Below are 20,309 nucleotides of genomic sequence, written 5' to 3' on the forward strand. Positions count from 1 at the left end.
TATACTATCAATCAAAAGTTTTAGAATACCTCAGTTTTTCCAGTTTTTCTTCACATTTAATCAGCTGAAAAGTGATCAATAACCTAAAATGGTGAAAAGGGAAGCAGTAAACTGCCAGAGGTTTACTTTTAAGTTTAGCTTAGCAAAAACTAAAAAAAGAAATGGTCAGAATATTACAAATGGGACTCCTTCAGAGACCAAATAATAGGTTACAACCTAAAGAAGTTCTGCAGCAATTAAAGTAAATTAAGCATTTCAAATTGAAACAAACAACTAGCACAGGCTTCCCAACTTCTGTTTATTACTTAAAAAACTTCTGTCTGTCTGAAAGTATAGTTAGAACAGACTGTGTCCCTACATCCTCTAAAGTACTATTTGGATAATATTACATTGGCAGAAGTGTATATACACACTCTGAGGGTACCATCTGTTACAGTATGTATAGTGCAGCAGTGATAGCTTTGTGGTCACATTATTGTACATATTTGGCCATGTACATTGTGGGCCTGGAGGTCTGTCGCCACCTTAATGTATTTGTTTTTTTTTAATTCAGTCTAATGCCTCTTACTGTTAGTAGAGAAGTGTGTAGAAAAGCTCTGCAGTGTTTGTTCTGTGGAGCTCTGTGTTATGTTGCTGATTTCTAAATGTTGGTGTTATCTAACATAGCATTAAGAAAAAGGTGATATAAGATTTCATTATGAAATTTGTACTTAGGGATTGAAAACTGTGCAATGCATTGTACAAAAAGTGTTTCAGGGATTTGTAATGAGAGCAAACTCCTGGATATGTTTTAAGGGTTTTGTGCCACTGGCTTAGGAAACAGACCAGTGACCTTTGATTAATGAGAATTGTGTGCCAATATGCAGTACCAGTGTGTAGGCAATTGACAACAACTGCAACATCTAAACCAAGAGTTCCCAAAGTGGTTGATATCGACCCCTGGAGTTGATTTGAACTTTCTAGGGGTCGATAGTTTCAATAAAAAAATTGTGGGTTGACGACAGCAAAAATAGACCCCCTTACTACTGCTATTTGTTTGTTACTTCAGAATATTTATGATTCCAATAGGGTCCTAATTAAGATTTAAAATAATTCAAAAAAACATTTTTTTTTTTGATAAAACACATTACATACCAAACTTATGAAAGAAAAGGTAAAATGTGTCATTAAAAGAGTCACGCGTAAGAATGCATTAAAATACATGTAGCACAAAAATGTCTGTGCATTGTCTTATCGAACGTATCAAAGCAAGTGCGGCCATGAAAAACCGTTGTATGTCCGCACTTGCTCCAGGTGGGACGAGATGACGGATATTCGATATTAGCAGAATCTATCAGTCTTGTACGGTCATGCTTTCATAAAACACTATAAATTGGTTTGTTTGATGTGACATGTACTTATTTGACATTTGAACTTTGAATATAATTATTTACTGAGGAGCAGTACTATGAAAAAGACAATCAGAGGGCACAGTTTATTTATTTGAGTTTGAACAAAAATCTTCTGTTTCAAGTAAGTACATACTTTATTGGTTTTTTTTTTTTATCACAGGGGCTGTTGAAATTGTTTGTTAATAAAAGTTTTTATTTCTTCAGATAATAATATGACTGAACCAAAAAAGAAATGCAGACAGTACAGCTTGGACTATTTGTACTTATTTTGAATTTACATATTTATTTCATAACTGCCAAAAATGTTTTTTGCCTTAATTTCCATTAGTGCAGGTTTCAATATTAAATGTTGCACAAGATAATGGCATATTCTGTAGTCCTTTTATCTTTTTCAATCATTAATTACAAGTGATTAAAATGAAAAGTTTGATATTTAGTGAAATATTTAATATCAAGTACTGTACAAATTTATTAATCTGAGTAAGTAAAGTAAATGACTAGGGGGTCGACGGTATTAAAAGTTTTTGGTAAAGGGGTCTGCGGCCGAAAAATGTTTGGGAACTCTTGATCTAAACAAACAGTTAAGGTAAAAACTACAGCCATGCAAACATACACAACAAATAAGCAAAATATGCTTATGGTTTACATATAAAGGAAACATGGTTTAAGTTAAAAGATATGCAGCTCTACGTGTCTGTTTGGACACAGAATTTCATTTACATTACAAAGCAGATTTTTCTCTTACCAAATGACACTTGTAAAAACTTCCTGAAATGCATTATCCATCCTAGCAATCCTCATCCCTCATGTGTTCACAGGTTTCCTCCATTCTTTGCAGGAGGGGCACCTGCTGATGTGGATTCTGATCACACGGCTTCCAATGATATCAGGAAAAGAACTCCTCAATGAGGTTCAGAAAGGGAGACTATGGTGGCCGGTGTAAAATAGATAAGGTTGGGTGTTCCAGGAACCGAATATGAATGACTGCTGCCCCATGAAAACTTATATTGTTAAACACAACTGTGGTGTGTTTCTTTTGTCTCTACCTACCCTCCTTTGCCCCTCCAAACCTCAGGAATTGACCCCTTCTGGACTTGAACCTGTAGGATGAGATTACATGAATCATTGAGAATCAACTATGTCTTCATTCTACACCACCTGTCCTAGTGTGGCAACCCCACACAATTTTTCAGTATTTCTCCATTAAATATATTTAATGTCATTTATACAACATCACACTATAAACCTAAGCACACATTCACAGCTTATATTTCAAAGTTTGATAAATTGGCAACTAAAGCAGCAGAAAAATGTTCCGAAATTTCTTTCTGATAATGTCTGGAGTTTTTCTGGTTCTTTGTAAACTGTAAAATTTCATGAGATAGTTAGCACCATCAGTTTAGTGTGAGGGTGCATTAGTTGAATCTGCTTTGTGAGAAGTATAAGGGTTGGGTGAGAAGCTCATGTTGTGGTCTTTAGCTACTTTAAAGTGTTTACTTATGGAAGATAATAATTTGTTATCATGTGTAGAATATAGTATGGGTGAACATTTTTGAATTCATTAATAAGATTCCATCTCCCTCCTGCAATGAAATATTGGTGACTGTAAATAACTAGAATAGAGGTCAATGCTATTTTCAAGAACATTGCTATCCATTTGTAATTAGGATGGACTGTGTATAAATAATAATAATAACAATAACAAAGACACATTGTATTTATATAGCATCTTTCCCATGATTCACAAACATTCAACTAGAAGTATTGGACCTTTCTTCTCATCTCCAAGTAAATTTTGGTTAATAACTACCAAACCTATTTTTTTTAAACTTGCCAGTTATATAAGACCACTTAAAACCTTCAGTGTGACTGCTAATTCTTGTTACAGACACACCAATCTGTGTGTTAATTTCAGGAGCTGTTGATTATATTATCATGAAACTATCATGTAATGATGATGCATGCAATGAAAATATCTTTTATTGGAAAATTATAAGGTGACCTATTCTGTGCACTACACTTATCATAGGTGGCCATACTTTTAATCAAACAAGCACACCTAATAGTGTGGATTCCATTTCAGACCTGATGACAATAAGGTCATGTGACATATATCACACCTTAATTAAATGTAATGTTACTATATTAGTGCCAGGTAGTCAAGCAAGCCTTTTTCTCACACTGTATGAATAAAGTTCACTGGAGGGCCGGATGGAAGAAGTATACAGTACTGTAAATCAGATACGGTGTTCTGCTACCAGACGTGGGACTTAAGTTACCTTTTGATTGATGTGCTAATTGAAACTAGTTAATGTTTTAAATCTTATAATTTAAGATTGTAATCTTGTAAAACTGAGAGTAGAAGGAAGGTGAGTACAGACTTGAAATATTAACAGAATCAAACTGCAAATGTGAGCCATGCTGCATTTAGTATAAAAGGGCCTTATACTCGGCACAAAGATACATAACAAACCCTTTAGGGCAGTCTGTGATTAAATTTATATTTCCAAATGTATTGCATATATATGTATTTGCCAATAGTTCACATCACCCAAAACACTAAGTATATATTTAAAAACATAAAAATGTGTTGGGCTTCTAATATTTACTAAGATAACGAAGTAAAAAAAGTCTAAGTCAGCACACATACTTGTGTTTATTTTTCATGATACATTATATTCTTTTCTAAATAATCTTAACTTTGTTGTCAACCGAGGAATACACTGGTCACAGAGGAAGTGTTGGGGCCTTATTTACACAGTCCTTAAACACAAAAAAGAGCTTGATGGTGCATATAATTTCAGGTAGGAGCTGTAGTCATCAGTCTGCTCTCTCCTGAGTGGGACGTGCCATGCTGGGAGAGTCTCAGTTTTCTAGATGGGGACCATAGGTGGTGGAGTCAGGTTCCCTAAGTGTGTGGTTTCTCAGGGCTTTGGGAGATATTGCCATCAACGATCATACGCCTCATGTCCCACAGTGATAATGCGTACCTCTGATGAGCCCAGAAGGCAAACCTCAGATGTGCATGTGTGGTATTGTTAATAATAAATTATTGAGGTTTACCTGATGTTATTTTTATTATTAGCCTTTCCCTAAATGAAAAAAGTTAATTTTTAAAAATTGATCGATGGATTTAAGTTCCCCAAAGCATGAACTGTAAAAGATATTGTTTTAAATAATGGTTGAATTGTTCCTGGTAAATTTTGTAAATAACAATATTGAAAACACACATTTTTTTGAAATATAATATAGTGTTACTCTCATGAAACACTAAATGAGTACTCCTGGCCTGTGGCTTGCATGTCCATAATACATTATATTACAAGGTACAGAAAACTACTAATAAATAGGTGACATTTTTGAAAAATTAAAATTAACTGACTATGTAAGGGAGGGAGTATCTGATATTGCTGAATGTCTCCCAAATCGAAATATGCACTGAAAAAAAAAAATGTGATGATTCACACTTAATATTTTCCATCTGAACCAATATAATTCTTTTTAGCTTATTGATCCCACAATTTTTAAGTTGAGGCAAATCATTTAGAGTGATTGGGTGCAATTCACTTGTTTTTTTTACTGAAGTAAATCTATTTTTTAAGTTGTTCTTCTTTTTTGGCAGTTGGAAAGCCATCAAACTGGAAAGTTTGACCAAAAGAATATACAAACGGCCCCTCAAACACAGCACATGAACAACCTAAAATATTAAGTTAAATGAAATAGGATTTTTACGTTTATTCCCTCCACCATAACTTAATTTGGTACAAACAAATTTTTTACTTTGATTGAGATCTGAAACCAAATATTTCAAGCTGCAACACTAAATGACTAATCTTAAGTTGCTTGAAAGAGAAAATTTACGTTGAATGAATAACATCAATGCTATACTTTTTCAGTGTGTGTATGAAGCCAAATTTCATTGAATAACAAAGATATATTTTGAAGCAGAACAACACCCATATTTATATGAAAAATTACAAATTTCACTATACTGTATATTATGTGACCCATATTAGAAAATATAAAAAACAATAAATTACCCACCTTCTTTTGTTAAGGAAAAAATATATAATCTACTCGCAAGAGAAACCATTTTGCTCCTCTTCCATATTTGGTGTCGGCCAATTTTCAGGTGAATTGCTCGTTTGTCTGCTGCAGATTTCAACTCAATCTCTTATACATTAACACCACAATAATGTTAATTCACATACCATTTAAACACAGCATTTTCCAGTGAAGACTCATATTCCATTTTTATATGCTTTCTTGGCTTATTTGGAGCATCTGCATTACACATCAAAAACATTTTTGTAACTTCTGTTTTGTAACGCCTGTTTCTGCAGTTTTATCTAATTGTATAACTAATGCGGCACGCGGCTGGGGGTGGTACCTAGCCAGGACGCCCAGGAGGACCGGAGGAGGGCTTGCGCCTTCTCCAGACCATGAGGGGGCGACCGCCCTGGTTGCTTTAGGGGCCACGGATGCAGAGCTTTAAAGCTCAACCCTGTAGGGGCCCGTGGTCACCGCCGGGGGTGCCCCAATGCCGGGAGAGCCCTGGACCTCAGCACTTCCGCCACACCAGGAAGTGCTGGGGGAAAGAGGAGCAGGGACACCCGGAGTGCTTCCGGGGATACAGCCGGCACTTCCGCCACACTGGGGCATGTTGGTGGAAGGTTGCCGGAGCACACCTGGAGCACATCCGGGGGGAAATAAAAGGGGCCGCCTCCCTTCATTCAGGTCTGGAGTCAGGTGGAGGAGGACAAGGTCTGGGAGAGGAAAGAGGCGGCCTGAAGACAGGAAAGGCATACTGTGGTTTTGGCCTGGACTAGGGTGATTGGTGCTGCGGCACTGGGTTGGTGCACTTGTATAACTGTAAATAAACTTGTGTTGGACTTTACAATGATGTCCGTCTGTCTGTGTCCTGGCTGCTTCCCACACTAAGATGACTGGATTTTTCTTTCGACTTTTGTTTTCCTTTTGCCATGTACAGCCTTACCTATTTGACAAGCTGCATTATTCTCCAAACTTCATGCATGTTATTCTGCATGTCGCAGGTTTTGGCTCACTGGTTATAAAGTGTGTTAGTGTGGAGGGTCTAATTAACACCAAGAATCGATTCATTTGTCAGAGGCTCACATCTTTAAGTAAGTTGGTTTATAGCCTACCAATAAATTTATGCATGAACATTGTCAGTCAGTTCAGCCTGCAGTCAAGGCTGGCACCACCATTAAGCTGAATTAGGCATTTGTCTAGGGCACAGATCATAAGGGGGGGGGCATCTGCATGGGTTAGCTACTGAACAATCGATTGGCACCCTAATAAGCTTGGCCTAGGACACAAAATAACTTCGCACTGGCACTGCCTACAGTACATATAAAACTTCATTCTTATAGCATAGATCCTATCCACTTTTTACAGAGCTCACTTTATCCTTGCACAGATTAAATTTCTAATCTTGCATTAACTTGATATTAACTAGTAGAGACTCCTTGCATTTTGCAAGTATTGTGTACAATCATAATGTACTTGCATATTTCAAATTTAGCAAAACATCACACTAAGAATATTAAGGTTTAATGATACCTGAACACTATTATTTTCTGTTTTATTGAACATAGAATGCAGTACCATTATCCACGTAAAGAAATGTCATATATTACTTAATTACAAATGTATTGAGTACATTTTTTTGCATTATGCTGAAGTTACAAATATTTCACATCATTTCATAACTAGCTTATCACAAACTCTGATAATGGCAATGAGAAAACTGAGTCAGTTTTCTGCAAATATTAAGTTAATGGTAAACCTAAGAAAAGTAAAGAAATATAAGGTAAAGGAGCCATTGTTATGTCTCAGAAGAGGTCAGTCAGTGGTTATCTGAGTTGTTGATGTGGAAAATTCAGAGCTACATGATGTATTAGGACAGGATTGAAGAAACTCTGTAGCTTAAATTTATATAGTACACACCTTCTTAGATCCACTCTTGACATGGGACTATATGCATTACTTAGTTTTTCTGTTTTATATTCCCTTCAGCAACAGAAAAATAAGCTAATTCTTTGTTGAGTCTTTAGCAAATCATGACAGGATGGGAGATGATGATGATAAGATCTAGCCATTTTTTGATCAGAATGATGTCAGAAAGGTCCTTAAATAAATCGTATTCAGTAAAGCTTGGGTACAGTTGGCATATTTGGGTGCCAGCTTTAATCCTGTACAGAGAGGATCTCTCCAATACTCCATTCCATATCTGAAATATCTGGGTTTACAGCAGCCTTTGGAAACAGACAAATGTTTTCCTAAATACTATGTATCTATCAGTACTCAGCAAAGCTGCTGCCTATCAAGTCATTGTTTATCTTATATACAAATGACTGCATGACTTCACATAAGGATAGACATATCCTGAAATTTACCGTCAATGTGAGTCTTTTACAAGATAAGGAGGACAGCTGTGGACCTATTGTTGAGTAGGTTCAATGGTGTGACCTTTCCTTTTAACAGCTAAACATTTCTTTTTTTTTTTTTATTTTATTAATTTTATTGGAATCAATACAAAGCAATAAAGTTTTACAAAAAGAAAAATTAAGTTAAGAACAGATCGATCCCCACCCCTGAGAGAGAGAGCAAGCTAAACGGCATAAAATTTAAGGCTTGTAAACATACCTAAATTACTAAACTCTCTGTGCTTCATGAACTTATTTTAAAATATTACTGATTAGATCCTGCCATGTTTTGAAAAAAGTCTGTACGGATCCTCTAACTGAGTATTTGATTTTTTCCAATTTCAAATAATATAACACATCGGTTTCCCACTGACTTAAAAGAGGAGAGTTTGGGTTCTTCCAGTTTATCAGAATGAGTCTACGTGCCAAGAGTGTAGTGAATGCAATCACAATTTGTTTGTCCTTCTCCACTTTAAGCCCCTCTGGAAGAACCCCAAACACAGCTGTTAATGGGTTAGGAGGGATTGTGAGACCAAGACTGTCTGAGAGGTAATTAAAAATTTTTGTCCAGAATAATGTTAATTTGGTGCAGGCCCAGAACATGTGACCTAGTGAGGCTGGGACTTGGTTGCAACGTTTGCAGGTTGGATCTTGCCCTGGAAACATTTTGGAGAGTTTTAGTTGAGACAGATGTGCTCGATATATAATTTTGAGTTGTATAATTGTATGCTTTGCGCATATGGAGCTTGAGTGAATTCTGTGCATTGCTGCTTTCCACTCCTTTTCTGACATATTAATTGAGAGATCTTTTTCCCAGTGTCCTCTTGGATCTTTGAAAGGGAGGGATTGTAAAATGATTTTATATATTGTAGAGATGGAGTCTAAGTCCTTAAGATTGGGCAATATTTTTCCAGCATGGATGAGGGTGCAAGATGAGGAAAATCTGGAAGGTTCTGTTTAACAAAGTTCCTGATTTGAAGATAGTGAAAGAAATGTGCAGCTGGAATGTTAAATTTGGAATGTAATTGTTAGATCTCTAAGCAAGTTAATTCCAAATTTTTTCCAGATATTAAAAACTGCATATGTTTGTGAAGGTTGAAAGAGATGGTTCTCTTGCAGAGGTGCCACAGAATGATCTCTGTATAGTTTTTTTTTTTTTTTACAGAGTACAGGCTCAGAGTGCTTACACAAATGTAGAGCTATACATACAGTAACAAAAATAGTTAAAAAATGTTGTACTTACACACTTATTAGTCTAGACAAACAGTAAAAGAAAGCAAATTCTATTTGATTAATGTAAATAAAACATGATATTACAAGTATTTTAACAGTATCAGTGAAGTAGGGCCAGTTGAAATTGGAGAAGAAAATAAAAACTCAAGTAACAGCATTCCTGGAGAAAATAAACCATATGGGTCCCATGCCGGTCTGAACATTCAAAGGCCCTGTTTTGGTGATCCAGGCCAACTAGATACCCACCCGGTCTTTGGCATTCCTAAATTTCATAATTACATGCTACACAATCTAATAGGAAGAGTAAACTATTTCCATCAATTGCATTTAATCAGAAGATCTAATCAGGATACTGTATGTTAGACTAAAGTAGTAAATCTTTAGTCTGGATTTAAATGCTGAGATCAATGGGACTACTTCTTACACAAGCAGGCAGATCATTGCACAGCCGTAGGACTCTTTGTTAAAAGTTAGACATTGTCCAGCTTTTCTTAAGCCTAAGAATGTTTAGCATCTTGAGATTCCTAGATAATGGACTATCTTTTAGGCAGAACGCAGTTTGAGAGACTCATGGGTGGTGTCTATAATGTGGATATGAGCAATACTGGAGCACCACAAGGAACAATTCTGTCTCCCTTTCTCTTCGCTCTGTACACCTATGACTATAATTATAATACACGTCATGCCACTTGCAGAAATTATCTAATTATTTTGTACTTCTGAGTGTATTGAAAAGGGGAATGAACAAACCTAGTTTTGTAAAACTTGACTTATTTGTATGGAAGGTTATTTGATTTTAATAAAATCAATAAAATCCAAAAAAAAAAGAAAAGGGGAATGAGACAGAATATAGGTGTCAAGTGAAGAACTTTGTTTCTTGGTGCAGAAAGAATTGTCAGCAAATTAACATCAGCAGAACCAACAAACTGTTTATTGACTTTCCCCACATCAGAGAGGCTCTACACCTTTTCAGTATTCAGGAAGTAAATGTAGTGGTATTACATTGCCACAAGTACTTGGGGTCCACCTCAATGACATTCTGGACTGATTTTGTAACGCAGAGGAACTACATATGAAAGGGCAAAGCTGACTGTTTTTTCTTAGGAGGCTACGTTCCTTTAATGTGGGTGGTGACATTTAGTGTGGCATGCTGAGCTGGTAACTTCTCTTCACTTCAGGAGAAGCCCTATAAATTAACAAGCTGATTAAGAAGGCAGACTTAGTTAAATGACGCAATCTGAGCCTCCTGGAGGTAGTAGCAAAGGAGAGAATGAAAGGAAAACTGAAGGTCATTATGAACAATGCTACACATCTTCTCTCTGGGCTTAGGGTCTTTAAAACTTTATATGAAAGAAGATGGAAGTTAAAATCGGTCATAATTACAATTGAAAGCCAATGGAAAGGCTTAAGAACCGAAGTTTTATGCTTGTACATGTATTTGTAGTAATGATTCTTACAACAACAGTTTCTGTTAATTAAAAGGTGCAAATAGAGCCATTTAAAAGCAGGGTAATTTTTAAGGTAGAAGAGTAGGTTTTAGAAAGTGTTGTTATGTAAGTGGTAAAAAAAGCTGGTGTTAAAATTAACAGCTCCTGTATAATGCATTCTGATTTAGTAAAATGAATACTTAAGTTAAAAAGTAACAGGACCATGTTGATCTCTGGATCATTCCCTATACAACTGTATTTAAAGGCAAGTAGTTCCGATCATTTAACTTGTTGATACAATTAATTAAAAACACAATAGCAAGAAAATAATTTAGTCTGGAGGAAGTCAAGAAAGTACTGTATATAGCTGAGCATTATTTTTGGGTGGAGTATTCCTTTATAGGAATTCGATCCTTTAATCCTTTAATGGAACATTAATGTTTTCTGTATTTGATAGTGTTAATGATAAATTGAGCTGCAGTGAATTCTCCACACATCTTTATCCAGTTATTGCATGCTTCAGAGTTTCTCAGAACACAGTTTCCTTGCTCTTTCTTGAAACCAAGTGATTCATTTATGTGCCAGCTTGGATAATGTTAAATTATTACTACATTTTTTTTAAATAAAAAAGGCTAAGATGCACTTTCCAGAAGAATATTGTCCAATATTAATAAAGAAACTCCAACTGCACAAAAGCTAATGGTTTGTTTCTTTAAAATGATTATTGAGTTAACTTTTTGATGTATGAAAAACATTATATAGGAACAGCCTAATGGGCTGCCACATAGTTCAGCAGAAATGAAGTCAGCATGCTTGCAAGCAGGGGTGCCGTTAGACATGTCAGTGCGCAGGACTGAACTGTACTAATTGGCCCCTCCTCAGCCTATGCCTCATAACATACTAGCTACTTAACAACAGCATTAGTAACAGAACATTATTCATGTGTATTGTATTTTTTAACATTAAAACAAATGCAAAACATTACCAGCATATTATTTTTATATTTCAATGTAGTTGCAAAAGATTATAAGACTGTATTTTGTCACACTGCAAACAAAATTTAGCAAAACATTCTTCCAACATTGTGTGAAACAAACAGCAAATAATAGGTCACTAAGTTTTTCCAGAATCCATTCCTACGTTCTCACAGTTATAATAATAATATCCATAAAAGTGACTTGATACACAATCTCACATTCAAAGGACAAAATTGCAAAACGAGTCAGTCTTTTATGGTACTTTTCTTGTGGATAAGTACATACCACTCAGTCAACCACTGTCGAATAACTGGGAGACTTCTATTATCCTGAGCATTAGAAGCACGGCACTAATTTGCAGAATAGCCCACGCGGTTCAAGTCATTATGCTTTTCTACCATCTATAGTCAGGTGCAGTTGCCACCAATTTTGATACCTTATTATTACTATATCAAAAACAATGTGTTTCTTTGTAGACCTTCTTGGGCTATCACAAGCCCAGGACCCCAGAATAAGCATTCCCATTTTATTCTCACTTGTTGGTGCCCTTGCTTATAAGTACATTCAAAGTTAGCAGAAGTTCTTTCAGACTGAAGAGGTGGCAATTGTTTCTTGAATATGTACAGTGGTGCTTGAAAGTTTGTGAACCCTTTAGAATTTTCTATATTTCTGCATAAATATGACCTAAAACATCATCAGATTTTCACTCAAGTCCTTAAAGTAGATAAAGAGAAGCCAGTTAAACAAATTAGACAAAAATATTATACTTGGTCATTTATTGATTAAGGAAAATGATCGAATGTTACATATTTGTGAGTGGTAAAAGTATGTGAACCTTTGCTTTCAGTATGTGGTGTGACCCCCCTTTGCAGCAATAACTGCAACTAAACGTTTCTGGTAACTTTTGATCATTCCTGCACACCGGTTTGGAGGAATTTTAGCCCATTGCTCCGTACAGAACAGCTTCAACTCTGGGATGTTGGTGGGTTTCCTCACATTAACTGCTCGCTTCAGGTCCTTCCACAACATTTCGATTGGATTAAGGTCAGGACTTTGACTTGGCCGTTCCAAAACATTAACTTTATTCTTTTTAAACCATTTTTTGGTAGAACGACTTGTGTGCTTAGGGTCGTTGTCTTGCTGCACAACCCACTTTCTCTTGAGATTCAGTTCAAGGACAGATGTTCTGCCGTTTTCCTTTAGAATTCTTTGATGTAATTCAGAATTCATTGTTCCATCAATGAAGGTAAGCCGTCCTGGCCCAGATGCAGCAAAACAGGCCTAAACCATGATACTACCAGCACCACGTTTCACAGATGGGATAAGGTTCTTATGCTGGAATGCAGTGCTTTCCTTTCTCCAAACATAACGCTTTTCATTTAAACCAAAAAGTTCTATTTTGGTCTCATCTGTCCACAAAACATTCTTCCAATAGCCTTCTGGTTTGTCCACATGATCTTTAGCAAACTGCAGACAAGCAGCAATGTTTTTTGGAGAGCAGTGGCTTTCTCCTTGCAACCCTGCCATGCACACCATTGTTCTTAAGTGTTCTCCTGATGGTGGACTCATGAACATGAACATTAGCCAATGTGAGAGGGGCCTTCAGTTGCTTAGAAGTTACCCCTGTTACCCTTTGTGACCTCACCGACTATTACACACCTTGCTCTTGGAGTGATCTTTGTTGGTCGACTGCTCCTGGGGAGGATAACAATGGTCTTGAATTTCCTCCATTTGTACACAATCTGTCTGACTGTGAATTGGTGGAGTCCAAACTCTTTAGAGATGGTTTTGTAACCTTTTCAAGCCTGATGAGCATCAACAACTCTTTTTCTGAGGTCCTCAGAAATCTCCTTTGTTCGTGCCATGATACACTTCCACAAACATGTTGTAAAGAACAGACTTTGATAGATCCCTGTTCTTTAAATAACACAGGGTGCCCACTCACACCTGATTGTCATCCCATTGACTTGAAAACACCTGACTCTAATTTCACCTTCAAACTAACTGCTAATCCTAGAGGTTCACATACTTTTGCCACTCACAAATATGTAATATTCGATCATTTTCCTCAATAAATAAATGACCAAATATAATATTTTTGTCTCATTTGTTTAATTGGTTTCTCTTTATCTACTGTTAGGATTTGAGTAAAAATCTGATGATGTTTTAGGTCATATTTATGCAGAAATATAGAAAATTCTAAAGGGTTCACAAACTTTCAAGCACCACTGTATATATTTTTCTTTCACTTCTGCCCAAAATTACCAATATCCCTATTAGGGATGTTCTTCGATGTGCAATAGATAACATTCCCAAAGCCACAGGTCCTCCTGCTCCTGTTAAGAAAACACTATGTCTTGACTGGCTGTGCTGTTAACGGAGCAGAGGTTATTATTTAAATAACATAATTTGCACATTTTTGTTCTCCTTTGTTGAAAATGTGTACTGTTTTAACTTGTACTTTATTTTTTCAGTTTAATTCTCTGCTAGATTATTGTCTTTATGGGGTTTGTGTATTCTCCCAGTTTCTTCCTATAACCTTGAATAACTAAATTGGTTATGAATATGGGAAAGTGACTGTTTTCTGATATATTTTGCTGTTTTCCTCTTTTTAATCTGTAAGGGAGCTATTGATGGAGATACTACACTAGATTTACCAAGGAAACCTGAAAATACTTGGACAGCATTCAGGTCAGGTCAGGTTAGGTTGGGGAGCATGCATTGGTACAGCGTGTTGCTGCACCCAACACACGACGAAACAGCTTGGGATCCCAGTTGGCAACCCTCCAGGCAGAGACACTGTCCAGTCCCCACCCCCAACCAACACAAAAATAACCATCTATTTACCACAGCTAGGTGTTATGTGGGCATCCCTTTGATCTGATCCAGCTGCTTGGGTCCTTAACAATGAAGTCCTGTGAGCCAGGTCTCCCTCCGGGAATCATGCCACATGGCCATAGTGCTATAACTGACACTCCCTCACAATGCAGGTTTATGTGCTTCATTCGGGACTCCATGAGCAACCGCTCGTTCAACACAAAGTCAAACCAATGGAACCCAACATTGCTGTGTAAATTATTTATAAACTGTACTTTATGGTAAAAAAATCAGGCTGTTAGCTGTTGACTCCTGGATCAAAAATCGAAGGTTTGAATCCATACAGAGAAGTTGTTTGTGTGGAGTTAACAAATTTTACGTAAAGGTACTGCAGCGGAAAACCTTTATGCAACATTTTTTAGCCAACTAAACTTTTCAGTCATTGACTTTTGTCTAACTGCTCTAGTAGGTTAACATATTTCTTATATATGGACGCTTAGCTAGACCCTGGCCTTTGGATGTAGGCATCAGGCATATCTTTCTACTGTATGTAACCTAATACAGGATAATCTAATATCCCATGTATGAACTTCCTTATATTAGATTACCATGCTATCAGTTATATGCAAAGTATGCTTTTGTATATTGATTCACTATGAAGGCTTTGTCTAACAAAGGATTTGCCAGCATATGTCTGATCATTGAATAATTGTGAAGTGTGCTCCAAAGATATCTTTGTTAAATACATTTCTCATACTTGTATATATGTAGTCTGAAGGACATTTTATTAAGAGAGCACTGAAATCAAGCTGGGATCATGAGAATTTTTCTCTATCAATGTGTGTGGGTTTTCTTTCTACGTCAATAAAGACATGCACGTATATATGTTAAATTAAAGGATAATTGGCTCTGTGCTTTGTGATTGTGAATGAAGTTTCATAACAACAGCCACTAACAGTGGCTGAATACTGGTTCTGGCAAGTAAATGCCAACTTTTTCTAAGGTTTGCTCTTCTGAGTCTTTCTCTTTTAGCGTTTTTCTAACGGTCATTTTCTTTTTCTTCAATTGATCTATTTGCTCGTATTTTTCTTTGAACGTTCTTCCAGGAGATGTTGCTTATACAGGATTTTATTGTCTGTGTCTTTTGTCCTATTTGACGTGTCGTTTTTTTTGGGTGGCATGTTGTTAGTAGATAAGTCCGTAATATTTTCTCTTACAGTAATACTGGCTTGTATGTGGCTGTAATATGCGTCACTGTATTGTGTGTCTTTCATTTTTTCTCGCAGTAATACTGGTTTGTATTTCCATAAAATGTCTGTAATTTTCTCTGGTAGTAATACTGGCTTTGTTGTCCGTAATATGACTTTAATTTTCAATCTGCAGAGTGTCCACAGCAACTGATGTAATGTGTGGCGTGTAGCTGATAATCGTGCCCGTGGCATCTCCCTAGCAAGTACTGTTTAGTTCCCCAGCAAGTATTTTAATCTGTGCTGGCGTGTAGCTGATTATTGTATGTGTGGCGTCTCCCCAGCAATGGATTTTATGTGCGTGGCCGCGACTACCCAATCAGCACTCTCCCCAGCAATGTTGTCCTTTATTTCTTATCATGCAAGGCCATTCACTGTGTGCCCAGCTTCCAGTGTGTGTGCTTTATTTACTTATCATGCGCGGCAGCGGCTAGGCCATTCACTGTGTGCTCAGCTTCCAGTGTGTGTGCATCTACGGTGCAGTGCGCATGGGCAGGGCACGGTGCAATGCGCGATGCGGCCCGCGCATGTGCACTTCACCAGAAGGCACACACACATGGACACCTGGACGCACACATGGGTTTTATTAAATAGGATCATTGGAAAGAAAAAAAATCTACAATATAAAAATGACCTGACATTGCAGAGTTAAAACACTAATAAGCCATGAAATTAAATATGATCTCTTATTGGCAAACATTATTTTCTTATTAGGCAGATGCATTAGAACAAAAACTTGCAGCCACAGCAGCCCTCCAGGATTGACGTTGCCCTGGTGTAAGCAATTACTGGAATGAAGTTAAATCTATGACTTCCTGATAATTTGTTTGAATAACAGGGTCTAAGTAAACATCAAACATCTGTTACTTGAATTAGTGATGTATGATATCTTCCTAAAGAGTTATTATTTATAGTAAACTTGTGGTCAATAAGCATCATGGTAGTCAACACTACAATAGGCTACTTCTGAAATGTGGCTAATTTCCATAATTTCCTCACTATCAGCTGTCACATAGATTGCTTCTATTTTTTGTATAATATGCACTCTTAAAAAGTATGGTTCTTTAACGGCATTTTATGGATTCTATGTTGGGTTTTGCGGTTCTTAATAGAGCCATTGCTTGACAAGGCACAGTTTAATTCTGGGAAGAGTTCTTCAAACATGAAGTTGTTTTTTGTGATTTGAAAAACTTTCTAATATGTAGGGAAAAAAAATAAATCTTCAATGTATGGTAGACAACCTAGAAGGCTACAAACAGATTAAAAACATCTAGACTTAGCCTGTGCACCTGTACATTTGCAGCAAGAGTCCTTTTAAAACCATGAGCCATTGATACAAATCTGTGGCCCTCTATTTATTGTTATTTTCTGTATGGAGCCTGTTATGGATCTAAATAAATAAAGGTTCTTTCTGGAACTTTCATGTGGATGGGTGTTTTGGGAATCAAAAATGATTCCTCTATGGCATCATTCTAAAGAACCATTCTGGCAAGCTTATTTTTATAGGTGTACTAACAAAACACAGTAAAATTTAAATTGCTCCTTTTAAAGTCCTCACCCTTAACATATCATGTAATTACAGTATATACAGAAACACAATGGCTTGTTATCTGTTGTGGATTTAGTTTTATTCTTGTAGCCCTCACCGAAAAATCTTAAAATTTAAATGCCCATATATAAATTTTTGCAGCATCTGAAATCTTCTGAAGCCAACCTTCAGAATGTTTCAAAGCTTAGCTATGCAGCTCTATGATCAGTTTGTGGCACTAATACATTATAACTATTTCTCTCAAGACTAGCCTTTTCTAAACATTTAAAAAACTGCAATTCCTAGGTTTCCTCTGTGAACTTACGCTTACTTTACTCTTATACTGTAATGCTAAATGCATGTGGATATCTTTTCTTATGCACATTATATATCATGTTTAATGTTTCTCATTATTTATTTCTTTATGAATCACTTTTTGTAATAATGAATAAAGAAAAAAAGCAGTATGTAAATATAAATTAATGGTGTGATCAAAGTTCTGAGCTTGCATTTTCATGAGTAACCACTCAGCCTTTTGGCCATAGTAATTTGCAGAGATTTAGAATTAATTTAATTTATAATTTAACACACAGTTCAGTTTCAGCCATTTTAAATTGCTTGCTATGTTTTCAAGACAAAGTCCTATTTACTTAAAGGCATTTGTCATTCATTTTAATACATCTCATCTGACAGTATGTGCTGTAAGATGTCTTACTTAAAACAGCATTTTAAAATATTTATTAGATAATTATACTCTCTTCCTCAGGTTTTAGACCCACTTTGTACTTGGTGGTATGACAATTGATTCCAGGTTGTGTAAAAATCTAATTTGATATTTATTAAGTTATTTAATTGATTTTACAGTATAATATTCTTGCACTTGCCTTTGATAGTTAAAACCGACCCTTCCTCAGTTTCTCGCATTTCCCTATCTAAACATCTTTTTTGCTGTTCTAACAAAGTCCCTAGCAAAATCCTCATAGGCAGGGAGTAATAATGTACATAAGAATAAATCATTTGTTTTATTTACTTCCTACTTTGCAGGCTGAAGTGCCTTTAATTCCCTGAGGAACCAACAGATAACAATTAACAGGGCGTTATATATACGTTTGTAGCCAGATTTTTAATTTTAGTCATCTATAAAGCTTATTATAGTGGAAAACAGTAACAATTTAGAGCATTGTTTTCAAATTACGCATCCCTGGAATTTAACTGTCTACAAGCATACACAAAAAGTGTAATCTGAATGCTAATTAGTTCCTTCTTGCAATAAAACCAAACAACAATAATGCAATTACTTGTATTGCATAGGGCATGAAATAACCATTAGAGCTGAGAAAGCATCCGAGTAAAACAGGCAAAAAAAGGAGAAACACATGTTAGACATAAACAACAGTCTTGTTACATCCTTATTTTTTTAAGTGGGATTCTTGCATTTGGCGTTTAAACATAATTTGTGATTTCTTTGGTATGGTTGTGAAGATATATTTGCAGTTTTTGATTGAAAGAAAAAAAAAGCAATGTACTCTCAGTTTATGATTGATGCAAATTTCCCAAATTCATCTAAAGAGAATAAAAAACACATTTCCTTCCTATTTAATGACTTCATTAGTTTATCTGTTTAATGTTAGTTTACCATTCTGTAATCAATTTGACTGTCTCTTCTACAGCAAATTTTCCAGCACCACACCATTCAAGCCAGCTGCACAAGTATGTTTTTTACATATAAAGTATTTGAGTGTAGTCAACATTATAACCAACAGAAACTTTAATCATTTATACATTGCTATTTATTGATTGATTGATTGATTGTTATTAGAGAACATACAGTACCACTAAAACATCAGAAAATTCATGTCTTTTGAGTTTGAGTTACTCATTTGTCATTCTCCTTTCAAAACAAAAATGAAATCTGAAGTTGAGCATAGGAAAGGCAATATATACATAAAATGTATTATTATTATTATTGTTTAATATAAAATTCATCTGTTCATCCGCTCACTTACATTTTTGTATTTGTGCATGCAAGAATGTTGATAATTATACTGGCACGACATCTCTGCACTGTTAGAAGAATTTGGAACTTCACACAAACTTGACCTACTTTTTCACCACTGTGCTAAAAACCCTCCAGGTCACTACTTACTTCTGAAAACACTTACAGAAGTAGCAAATGACAATTACACATCATGAATGTGAGTCTGTGCTATTGTCCTTTTTGTCAAAACACTGATATACAGTAGAGTTATATGTGGACACTTTACACTAGTACAGAAGCGTCATGACTGGTGACATGTGAAATTATTTTTAGCAAAGTTCTAAACATTTTTCAACTCCAAAGGCAGATTATGATGCTGTAATTGTAAAATCTAAAATAAAAGCATATTTGGGTTATGAATATATTGCCAGAGGAATAAATTGTGTGATGTACAGTTTATCACAGCATTAGGCTTATTGTTATTTAATCATTATGCCATTTCCTGCATGTACAGCATAGGGCTGCCCGTACAAAATGAGATATGTTCTCAAACACCATCTCAGCACACAATTCAGCTTAACCCCGTGCCTCTTGCAATTCTCTCCCAATACTTGAAACAACATCCATTTCTCTCTGTTGTATGACTAGTAATTATAAGAGGCTTAGTGGATAGCTTGGTGTTGTTTCTATCTATTTATTTTAGTCCTTGCCAATCCTTCTATAAGAATCTCTCCAGTAGTTTTCTGGGTACATTTAATAACCATAGAGCTAGGTTATTGTCATCTTTTATATTGACTGGCCTCTAAAGCCCTGTGGACAATTTCCAGAGCTCACAAAACAATAAAGCGGGTTCATATCTGTGATCTACTCCCTCAGTGCTTGCTAATTACATGTCATTTTTTTGAGATCCACACATTTTCCTAAATTATACTTTTAATTTGGAAACACTGCACAGGTTTTAATATTTTCATAAACATAGAGTGTTAAAAATTGAGCCGGTTTTCTGAGATTGTCATTTGTGCACATCTGTTAGCACTGGTGTACTGACAGTCATTGTGTTCAAGAAAATCCTCTGGGGTTTCAGGGATAATAAGTTGCTTTGCTTTGCTTTGCTTATGCCAGTTCTATGGCTGTGCTACTCAAATTATATCTAATTTGGAAGTGTGCACTTTTGAGATGAACTGTTTGCTTACAAATCATATTAAATTTACCCAGCTCAGCTTTTGAAAACAACAGCCTGTGCTGTAGGTGTATCTTGCTTC

General features: G+C 35.9%; 1 long non-coding RNA gene across 1 annotated transcript in view; it reads left to right on the forward strand.

Moving 5' to 3' along the window:
• The window catches only part of LOC120530573, a 297,129-nt gene that overhangs the window by 276,094 nt on the left and 726 nt on the right, over positions 1–20,309 (forward strand). The window lies entirely within an intron of this gene.

The sequence above is a fragment of the Polypterus senegalus genome, chromosome 6 (assembly GCF_016835505.1).
Source record: "Polypterus senegalus isolate Bchr_013 chromosome 6, ASM1683550v1, whole genome shotgun sequence".
NCBI classification, from domain to species: Eukaryota; Metazoa; Chordata; class Cladistia; order Polypteriformes; family Polypteridae; genus Polypterus; species Polypterus senegalus.